This window comes from Microtus ochrogaster, unplaced genomic scaffold, assembly GCF_000317375.1.
Source record: "Microtus ochrogaster isolate Prairie Vole_2 unplaced genomic scaffold, MicOch1.0 UNK6, whole genome shotgun sequence".
Lineage (NCBI taxonomy): Eukaryota > Metazoa > Chordata > Mammalia > Rodentia > Cricetidae > Microtus > Microtus ochrogaster.
Genome location: NW_004949104.1, coordinates 5,674,748 through 5,684,180, shown reverse-complemented (window position 1 = coordinate 5,684,180; position 9,433 = coordinate 5,674,748). Strand labels below are relative to the sequence as shown.

Genomic DNA, 9,433 nt, shown 5'->3' with positions numbered 1-9,433 from the left:
GAGGGAGGGGAAGAGAGAGAAACAAAGAGAGAGAGAGAGAGAGAGAGAGAGAGAGAGAGAGAGAGAGAGAGAGAGAGAATTTCAGGACCAGCTGCAAGGTCTGTGGCAAAGGCTGGCCCATAGGCCAGGAGTCTTAGCCCCCAGGAAGAGGTAATTTGTGACTTTGTATTTCAGAGGACTAAAGTGAATAAAAGCCTGATTAGAAAAGGTCAAAGAGAGAGTTGAGGGAAAGAAATTTAGGGGTTTATGTGTGAACTTTGAGCCAAATGAATGACTTGGGCAAAAGAAGAAGGCTAAGAAAAGAATTCAAGCACAAGGAAGCACTGGGAATGTGGGCCCCTCTCTGGGAGGTCCTTCAGTTAGGGCAAGATGAGAGGAAATGGATGGCAGGATAGCCAGACAAGGGGGTGGGAAATGAAAATTATAAGAAAAGCTACCTATTATGAAAGAGAAGGTTGGGAAAATCAGCCTTAGAGAACTTGGATCTGACAGAGTGTAATAAGAAGGGCATTTAAATCCATATGTCAGAGTGGGTAATGGATTAGAAGCTGTGAAAAGTACAAGGGGGCCAAGGATAAAAGAGGCCAGAGTGCTGCTAAGAAAAAGGAACAGAGAGGCTTCCAGGAAGAAATATTTTATGTTAAAAACCAGTCACCAAGCCACCAAAATGAGGGCGGCGCGATGTTCTTTTATAGGTGCTTATAAGATTTGTTATTAAAAAGAAGGTTTAATCATAAAATATTTGCTTCATAAAAAGGCTGCCTTTAATGTACACGTATAATATATACAGCGTAATAATAAAATGAATACTCATAAGCCTACCACCATACCTAAGAAGCAGTCCATTACCAACACCACAAAAAACGATCTGTGCTCTCCTTGCCTGATGCCACACACTGAGGCTCTGTGCAGTTATGCACCCGGGGTGTGATCTACCCTTCTCATTGCTATGTCCCTACCTGGGTATGCATCTCTAAACGTCTTCTTTAGCTCTACCTGTTTTTCAGTTTTATGATTATGATATCAGAGTCCCACTGAATTCAGCACATATGTTTATTTTTTTTAATCCATGTTTGTAGTTGCTATTCATCAATTTTTTCCCCCACAGGGATATAGGCAAAAGGAAGCTGGGGTGATTTTGTATGTGTGCGTGCATGCATGTGTGCCTATATACACAGTTTTGTACATATACATAATTTTCGACATAGAAACATGCCCTATACATTTATACACATACAAACATTCCTATATGTACATTACTTCCATAAGACCTATATTTGGATCAGAGATTGAGAAATTATAAGGAATTTTATTATGTAATTCTTGAAACTCACTGAGGTTTGTAAGCAGGTTTCAGATTCCGAGACTAAGGCGAGATTCCCTTTCCCCTCTCTTATTACTTTTTAGATCGTTGAAAGTAAAAAAAAAATACATACTTTATGTTATACAAGACACTGTTCTTAAATATCTACACATTGATAACAGAATGACTTAATTAATCTGATAGTTCATACACATACTATTTATTTGTGGTGAGAAAACGTAAAATACACCGATCTAGCAACTTTGAAATGGGTAATACCGGTCATTGTTATTACCTGCAGCCATCAAGTGGTATGACAAACCTTGTTTCTTACGCCTAAGATCTAAAAGAGATTAGTGAAAGATAGCATCTCCTTCAGTGCCTCAGTCTGACTTCTGGTAACTGCCACTGCATTTGCTGCTTGTAAAATTGACTTTTCGAAGTTCTACATACAAGTGATAATATGTAGTCCCTTTGTCTTTTGTGCTGCTCTTATTCATTCCACACAAGTCTCTCAGATTTATATTGGTTGCTTTGTATAAAAGGCTTTTATTCATTTCTTAAGACGAAGCCCAGAGTGTGCTACACTACTTTCATAAAGAATCCACTCATTGGTTTATGGTCAGTTGGAATCTGTACTTTGCCATGGTGGGCACTGCTGTAGTGACTCTGAGATTGCAGATCTCTCTTGGATAATGGGGGTTGGATTATATGGTAGTTACTATTTTTTTTAAAAAATTTTTTTGAAGACTCTCTAAATTGTTCCCCATAGTATCTGTACTAATACATTTTCACTAATACATTGTACAGAGTACGTTGGGTTCTCCTTCCTCCATGTCTTAGTCAGGGTTACTATTGCTGTGATGAGACACTATGACTAAATCTAAGCCTGGGTAGCAAAAGATTTTTGGCATACACTTCATCATTGCTGTTCATCACCAAAGAAATCAGAATAGGAACTCAAGCGGAGCAGGAACTTAGAGGCAGGACCTGATTCAAAGGCATGGAGGAATGTTGCCCACTGGCTTGTTCTTCATGACTTGCTCAGACTGCTTTCTTATACCACCCAGGATCACTAACAAAGGAATGGTACCACCCATAATGGACGGGACCCTTCTACATCAATCACTAATTAAGAAAACGTCCTAGAGACTTGCCTGCAGCCCCATGTTAAGAAGGCATTTTCTCAATTGGTGCTCCCTCCTCTCTGATGACCTTAGTTCCTGTCAAGTTGACATAAAACCAGCCAGTACACTCCCCATCCTCATCAACCACATTCTCTTTTAAAAATTCTGGAATCTGTCCATTCTAACACATATGAGACACCATCTCCTTGTGGTTTTGATTTGCATTTCCTTGATTACTAGATATTGAGGGTTTTAAACTGTACCAGTCGGAAATTTGTTTATCCTTTTTAGTGATATTGACAGAAGTATAGATAGGCCTATTCAGGTCTTTTTCACATCCTTTTCTGACTTATGAGGTATCTTATTACTGAGTAGTTAATACTGATCTGAGTATTAACCTTTGCCAAATGTTTGATGTACATACAATATTTCTCCCATTCTCTTAACTATTGTTTCCTCACCATGCAAGAACTTTTTAGTTTTATGCAGAACCATCTGTCTATTTTTGATTTTGTTATCTTTACTTTGAATGTCATATTAAGGCAGAGATTTTGTGTTTTAGTTTTGGGGCAGAACTCTTTCTTCTTTGGAAAATCTAGGGTTTTGTTTTGAAGATGTTGGCTAACCAGATGAGGCTCCTCTCCAGTGTGAGTTGTGTGTGGATGAATGAATGATCTACTTTACAGAATTCAATAGTCAGGCCATGCCTGAAGACAGTGTTCTATGGCACTCTATCCCTTCCTCTGGATCTGAAAGTCTTTCCTGTATTTTGAAATGTTCTCTGAGTTCTTCTTTTTTTTTGATAGTGATGTGAGCCTGTTTAGAACAAGGAGTCTGGAAGAGGGCAAGGAGGCTTTGACTCATTTTCCTCTAATGCAGAATCAAGGTAAAACTCTCATGACTTCTGTGGCTTGAAGTTGCAGAATATCATTTATGGAAATTTGCCCAAGGCTATAGTTATTTATAAAGAATACCCTTTTCAGAAGAATCAGTGCTTGTTTGGGGGAATAGTGACTGTTTCCTAGTGTATTGTTTCTCTGCTGTGTATTTGTTAACAAGCATGTTTATTAACAATGCAAGATCTTCCTTTTGCATAATTCACTTTCTGTAGCTACTGTTCATAATCAGGTCCATGCAGTGTGTAATAAGTGTCTTTATAGGAATGTCCAACTATAAAAATAGGCTAAATTCAATACAGAAACCATGAGTTCCAGACCAGCTACCAGGAAGATTTATTTTAGCAATATAGCTGTATGTGAGGCTGCTGCTTGGTGCTTTTTAGCTGGCTTACAACATTTTATCTCCTTATGCTGGCCAGAGCTAGTCCTAAGAGTAGGATTCATCTTCAGGAAACCCAAAGTATCAATAAACTACATTGCTCTTGCAGAGCTATACATTCTGAGGAGTAGGCGCACTGTTCCACTAACCAAAAAGTCCCTTTAGTTACTTCCCTTTATTGTACCGTCTGTCCAGTTTTCTGTCTCCCTTCTCTACCTCATGCAAATATCAAAACTCAAGTAAGCAGGAATGGAGGAGGATGTGGAGCTGAGATCATAGCGATTGCATAAATCTCTGTACACTAGTCTTTAGAATCCTCAGTGGTCTCCACCTGTCCAACTTCCAGAATCCTAATTGCTAGCCATATGGTGCCTTTTAGCTCATTCCCTTTACCTCCAGCTGGGAATTAGAGAATCCTGAAGAAATATAACGCTTCTAGTGTAGAGATCTCAGAATACCAGTGATTATTCACTCATTGAGTCTTGTCTACTTCAAATCAAAACATCATCCAATCTGGCCCATTGCTGACAAATCTTGTTCATGAATATTATATTTTTACTGGAGGATGCATCTTCATCATGAACACTAAACATCCAATCAATGGTTCTGATATTGTTGGCCTTCAACATGAAGATCTAAGCATTGCTATATATTTGGGGATTTTTCAAATAGTAAAGTGAAAGAAACGGAACAAAAGGACCCATAAAAAACAGAGGCAATGAAGAAGAAAACAAAAATCTATATTTAATATCTTTAGAGCAATAAAAAATACTGCATCTATAAAACAAACAGAAGATGCTATAAAAAGAAATAATCAAGGAATCAGAAAGACCCTTAAAATTAGAACTATGGTAGCATCATAAACAAATCAATACAATGATTGCAGGATGAAGTTGAGAAACCCTCAGCAAACAAAGCATAAAGAGACAGAAAATAAAGGGAAGTAAGTTAGATCAATCCAGAAAGTCCAGCATCAAACCAATGAGAAACAAAAGACAAAGATGAAACAGTTATAAAAGAAACAACAAAGATCTTCTCAGGCACACACACAGTGGAAAAAAGATGGAGAGGGCTCCTCCCTTATTCTCCCATTGGTGAAGTTAATGGAAGCCATGTTTGATCAGACTTAAGAAAACAGGAAGAGAACATCCAGGTAGCTGTTATCTGTCTAGCACAGAATGGAGCTCTTGGAAGGGGAGCCAAATACTACACATCTGGCAACACCAGGAAGTTATGAAAATGACATAGAAAAGGATGATTAACTTTAAGCAAAACGTTGTACAAAAAAAAGAAAGAAAATTGTTGCCCAGTTCTCCCTTGGCTTAATTGAATTAAGTATTTCCAATGAATAGATTTGCAATGAATATGAATGAAGAGTGTATTGTAACAACATAGAGAGGAAGAGATGATGGAAAGTGAGGATGAGAGTCTACGTAGTGGGTTCAAAGTCAGCCCAGGCTGCATAGTGAGCTCCCGTCCTAAAAGGAAAAGGCAAATAGGAAGGGCAGGAATGACATGGAGGGAAGAGGCAATATCTCAGCTGCAATAATGAGATCAGCACTTCATACCTAATATTGGTGACTCCAGAAATAGCAGACCAGTTTGTGACTTAAAAATAACAGAAGTACATATCAGAAAAATCACCAAGGAATGAAGAGAAGCAGAGCTGAGGCCTTTGTTCACCACGGTCTTCCTATTTCCTAGATTAAACTATGTGTACATTTCTACTGCTAGCAATGAAAATTCACTGTAAAAATAATGGGAGGAGAGAATGTATATGGATTGCCTTTATGTAGTTATTATTTCACTTTATGATTGGTTTCTAGATATGAAGTTAAGGGGTCAAAGGATTTGGTTGTTTTTGAGGCTATTTGTATAAGTCACTCAGTCTTTGACACTGTTCACCAGAAATGCTTACTTTCTAACAACCTTACAAAATGTGAGCTACCTTCATTGAAAAATATTTTGCTCAGCTGCTGATGAGTAAAAACGGCTTTAATTAGTTTAAAATTGTTTCAGGCTCAATATTTTCTCTTCCTTTTTGGCAGTGCCTTAAATAAAATAACATATTATGGTAACTGATTTAAGACTTAATGTAAGTACAGGAAGCTTTTGGCTTTCTGCTTGGAGGGGGCTACAGTGCAAATGTCTTTGGTGCTCCTGAATTCACGTTTCTCCTACAACAGCTTTTTCCATGTACTTCTCAAGTTCCATCCCTAACACAGGAAAGTCAAGTATCTGAAGCGCACCAGAGGTAAGACTGGTGTCACATCCACCGTGGCTCCCCAGATCAGTACCCCGTGTCTGTCTCTAAGACAACCTGGTGATGATGTTCTCAAAACAACAAGTGATTAGAAAGGTCTGAGGGTCGCAGTGAAACTGACTGTTCAGGACAGGCTTATATTAAAGTCATACTTTCTGTCTTTTCTCTGGTCACCAATGCCCTGGAGAAGTCGTCAAGAAATGGAAAGAAGCAGAAAAACATTAAACACAGTGAAAACATCACATTTGATGAGATTGTCAACACTGCCCAACAAACACAGCACCACTCTTTAGCCAGAAAACACTCTACACTACTCAAGAGATTCTGGGCACTTGACAGTCTCTGGGCTACAATATAGATGAGTACCAACCATGGTGACATTATAGACAATATCAACAGTGGTACAGTGGAATGCCCAGCTAGTAATGAAACATAAGACAAAATATCTCAATAAAAGATCATTTGACCAAAATAAAATAAAAACAAGACATGAGAGAAAGTAATTTCTAAGCTAGTTTTTATTGTTTTTTCCTTGCATAGGACAAGCTAAGACTAATACATTTTCAATTAATCTGTGTGTTTTCTATCTATCTTCTATCTCCCTATCATCCTGCCTCTCTGTATTATCTATCTTCCCACATACCCATTGCTCACTGGCATCTCTTTATGTATCTATCTTCTTTCCTAGCTATGACAAATGGTTGTTTTATATAAATGGAATCTTGAATTAGTGTTATTTTGCAATTGTTTTCTGGACTTAAAGATACATTTTTGGAGTCTCCCCTGATTATACTTTTAAATGCCTCTGCTATTATGCATTTTAAACAATTGTGTTCAACTTACAGAGGTGGGGGTCAATCCCCAGCTCAAAATTTGGCAGAGATGGTATAATACAAGCACCAAAAGAATGTGAAAATGTCTGATACCTATAGGATGTGTCCTCTAGAGACAGCTAGGTGTGCTTCTAAGCTGCTCTTCAAACAGCTTAAGAAAGTGGAGAAAGAAGATTGTATAGGGTTTAGGAAGCCATGACTGGGGTGAGAGTTACCATCCATGGCTAGTAGCTTGTTTGGTTTGAAGTAATTGTCAGTGCCAATGGAGGGGGCACCTGGGCTTTCTGGATGGCAGCATGGAGTGGGGGTGTGCAGAATGGAAAGCTGTCGGTCCTCACACATCAACAATGCCGTCCGACTCCCTAATTCAGACAGTTTGCTTGTTCCTTGAGAGCATAGCCAAACATCTTTACTCTTGGAATAGAATTCTTCAATTCAAAAACCTAGACAGAGCGGAGAGATACGCTAAGGTAATGATTTTTTTCTTTTTGTGGGCTTAGTAACCTCCTGTGCGTGATGGCCATGGTCCTAATGATATATGAGTGGCGGTGACAAGCCCCCGTCAAGCTGGCACACCCAGCAGTGTGCAGCACCATCCAGAGTCTCCATCTGGAGAGGCCGGTGCCCTCTTGCTCTTCTGGCTCTGCCTTCATTTTGTCGCTTTGTGAAAACCAACCCACCTCATTCCTGAGGGTCCACACTGCCAGCCTGGGTGTGCCCCAGTTTTCTGAAATGACCCTGTGTTGCTTCAGGCTTGTTTCCCATGTGCCTCTGAATGGCTCGATCTGTCCGTTTGATAAAAGTGAGTTATAGGCTGCTTTGGTCCCAGGAGGAGGACTCATCTTTGGGCTCCCGACCTGGGTTCCCTGTAGGCCCAGAGATTAAAGGTAGGAGGAGGTCTAATATCTTTCCCATCTCAGAACCACAGTTTGACTATTGTCCACTCTGCAAGAGCAAAGGGCTAAGCGAGGGTAAGCAGAAGGCCTGCCGACTGCGGTCTAATCACTGAACTTTGGGTAAAGGCTTGGAAATGTCTTGTTGATAGTACATAATAGCTAGAACAATTATTCTCCCCCTCGCAAAGAATTCTAATTAATGTGGAAATGTGAAAGAAAAGGCTGAGTTGAGAGCAGAAGGTTTATGACAACAAGATCTTGGCTCTCCCAGGAGCACTTTAGAGCACTAGGAAGTGCTTAGGCCCAATTTGACATTTCAGATCAAGCAGATTAAAGCCCATGGTTTTATCCACCTGGCATAATCCTAGCCCGTGGAAGCCACGGTTAATAATTATTGCCCTGAGCCTAGAGAGAACTGCACAATAGAATCTCTTTTATTCTGGCAAACCAAGGGCTTATTGTGGCCAGAATTTTCAAAGCTGGCAGACAGAGCTTTGGCCCGCGTTGGGTAGAAATGTCCTTAGCATGGTAAGTGCTGTTGTTCCTCTGCCCTCTGCCACTTTCTGACCACTGTTGTCTTTGTATCACTAATCTCTCCATCCCACCTGTGTTCTCTGCGTGGCGGGGTGACATTGCACCTGGAAAAGCTCTCGGACGTGTGAAAGGGGTGAGCGTTTTTATGACTGTCCATTCTGAGAATGTATCAGTTCACAGTGGGTTTCCCTGGCTACACTCGCTCAGGCATTTTGGAGGCTTGCACGCTGATGATTTAATGGGTTGGGATTTGACCACTCACTAAGGGCAACAATGTGAAGCTGCTCAGGACACAAGAAGCCACTGTTCAAGGCGAAACAAGTGAGTATTGGTAATTTGCTCTATCTAGGGAGGCGAGGCACCTTTGAGCGGGCACCCAAAGCAAAGATGATACAATGGTAGATAAAGTTCCTCGAGGAAGAAACTGCTCAGGCGCTTCTGTCGCTGACTGGCTACTATAGAACTCTAGGGACTAACTTTTCCTGACATCCAAGAATGATGTGCTTAGCCTCTTGCACAACTGAGGTCTTGGAGCTAGGTATCAATCGAATAAGCATGGTCATTTCTTCCTCGACATCTAAAGTCTAAAACATGAAATAAGATAATGTGCATAAATCCTGGTACTATGCTCAGGACATAGCACTCATACAACTACAATTATAACTTAATATTCTCTCTTCTTCATTCATTTATCATTCCATGCCAATTTCTCTTTGGTCCCCTTTTTCTGATCTTGATTCTACCACTATTTCTCTCTGCAAAGAGCCCCCCTCTCTTCTCTCTTGTGCTATGGGATTTCGTGAGAAAAAAAACCCTGTGTGTGATATTTTGTTCTGTTCTTCTCAACTATACAGAGCCTTGCTGGATCAACCTAGACACACTGGAGTGTGATTTGTATATATAATACCTCCTTCTTAACCCAAGAGTTACCTTTCAATAGGAATTGCCCATTCCTGTTACATTTCTCCCATTTGATTCAGTGCATGACACTGAATAGGAGCTTTGAAACATGGCCATCATCACTTATTTCTTCTAGCTGGCATGTGTGGGTTGTGATGTGAAGGAGGAATAAAAGGGAGGAGAGGTAGCTTTGGTTCTTTTCCTCAGTTTTGTGAACTTTGGAATGGATCAAAACATTGAGGAGGTTTTGTAGCAGGTTAGAGAGACTGACTAGTTGAGGGAGTTTTATTCCACCACCC

The 9,433-nt window shown here is 40.1% G+C and overlaps 1 pseudogene; it reads left to right on the top strand.

Moving 5' to 3' along the window:
• The window catches only part of LOC102000472, a 64,719-nt pseudogene extending 58,312 nt beyond the window's left edge, over positions 1–6,407 (top strand).
• The last annotated feature ends 3,026 nt before the right edge of the window (positions 6,408–9,433 follow it).